The sequence below is a fragment of the Panthera uncia genome (assembly GCF_023721935.1).
Source record: "Panthera uncia isolate 11264 chromosome D3 unlocalized genomic scaffold, Puncia_PCG_1.0 HiC_scaffold_8, whole genome shotgun sequence".
In the NCBI taxonomy this organism is placed as follows: Eukaryota; Metazoa; Chordata; class Mammalia; order Carnivora; family Felidae; genus Panthera; species Panthera uncia.
The window spans coordinates 85,150,244-85,152,205 of NW_026057586.1; positions in this window are offsets into that span (position 1 = coordinate 85,150,244).

A 1,962-nucleotide genomic window follows, 5' to 3' on the forward strand; every position below is an offset into this window, starting at 1 on the left:
CGGCGGACCGCGAGCCGGAGGGCGGCGCGCGGGGGGCGAGTCTCGGCGCGCGGCTCGGCCCGGAGCCTGCTCCCCGGCGGGAGGAGGCGGCGGCGCGGCGGCGGCGGCGAGGAAGGCGCGCGTGCGCAGGCCCGCGGCGCCTCCCAAGTTGGGAATCCGAGTTGGGCGCAATGGAGGCGCGGGGTCTAGCCGGAGACGGGGCCCGGTCGCCCTCGGAAACAGTTCTCGCCCGGGGGTCGCCCCCACGCCCGGGGCCGGGGAAGGACGGGCGGCCGCGGCTCCAACGGGAAACTTTGGCGGCGGCGAGACCCGGTGACCGGCTCCCCCCGCGGGGATGCCGCGCGCCCCGCCCCGATCCCGGCCTGGCGAGGGGCGCGCCCGGCTTCCGCCGCCCGAGGGCGCCCGGGTCCCCGCGGGCCGCGTTCCGCGACCCGCCGACTAGGCGGCCCCCTCCCCCCCCGCTCGCCGGCCCCCGTGCCACACACGCTCCCCCCGGCCCCGCGGGACCTTCCTCCGCCGCGCCCCCCGAGCGTCCGGGCGCGCCGCCCCCTCCTCCGGCCCGGTCCTGGCTCCTCCTCTCCCACTGCCGCCGGGGAGGGGTCGAGGCTAGCCCGGAGGAGAGGGGGAGGGGGACGGGGCGGTGGGGGAGGCTCGTCTGGGGACGATTCGCCGCGCCGGGCGGCGGCCCCGGCGGTGGAGCGGAATGGAGGGGTCGAGAGGTGGACTCCGGGATGGGGCCCATCCTGGGGAGAGAGCGACGACCACCCCCGCCCCCCCCCCCCAGCTCCCCAGCCCGTAGACCCAGCTACGGGCGGAGCTGGCGGCGCCGGGCCCTGCGCTCCAGCCCAGGCGCCCGAGAGGGGCCGAAGGAAGGGTGGAGGGGTCCCCTGCCCCCGAAGCCGCCGGCCGGCCCCGCCCGCAGAGCCACGTCCATTTAGCAGTTCCTCGTGACATAAACACCGCTTCACAGAGGAGGTGAGGCCGGGGTTTGGATCTCAGCACCGCGAGTTTTCTTGTCCAAGCCCCCTCTCCTTTTTGACCTAAGTCCCCTGGTCCATCGGACACCCCGCCGCCCCCAGAGGAGCCTTTCCTGAAGCCACCGGCCCTCCCATTCTTCCCGCCGCCACGCATGGCTTATGGACCCTCCTCTGCGTTCCCACAACCCGCTGTCTTCTATACAATTGCTCCTTACACAGAGTTTTAACGGTGTGGTTACACATACGCCTCCCCCATGAGACTGTGAGCTCTTTGGAGGCATGAAAGAAAGAAAGAGAGAAAAAGAAAGAGAGAGAGAGAGAGAGAGAAAGAAAGAAAGAAAGAAAGAAAGAAAGAAAGAAAGAAAGAAAAAGAACTTTAACACCCTTGTCCTAAAACCCACACCAACCTGGCACATTATTGATTAAAAATATTTTTTAAGTAGAGCTTGGAGCCTGGATTGGATTCTGTGTCTCCGCTCTCTGCCCCTCCCCTGCTTGCACTCTCTCTCTTTCTCTCAAAAATAAATAGACATTAAAAATATATATATATGCATGTTAAAATATCATGTAACTGCTTTTGAGTTAACCAGTATTTTTAAAAACATTAGTTTAAATTTCCAATTACGTAGGTATTCATAGATATAACCCACGTAATGAAATCTCTTTAGGGTCTTCAGTAGTTTTTAAGAGTGCCCTTGGAAAAGGGTCTCTGAGACCGGAGAGTTTGAGAACTGCTTCCTCACAGCATCCTAGGAAGTATTATCCTTGTTTTACAAATGAGGAAAGGGGGGAGGCACAGAGAGGTCAAATAACTCGCCCAGGGCCCAGCAGCTGGTAAGAGGTCAGATCTGTGCACAGCAAGCCAGTGAGGTGGACATGTGATTATCCCCATCCAAAATCAAGGACAGTGAGAAACAGGGAGGGGCATTAGCTTCCTGCAGCTGATGTAACACGTGGTCCTTCCATGCATGTCTGTCTTCTCTTT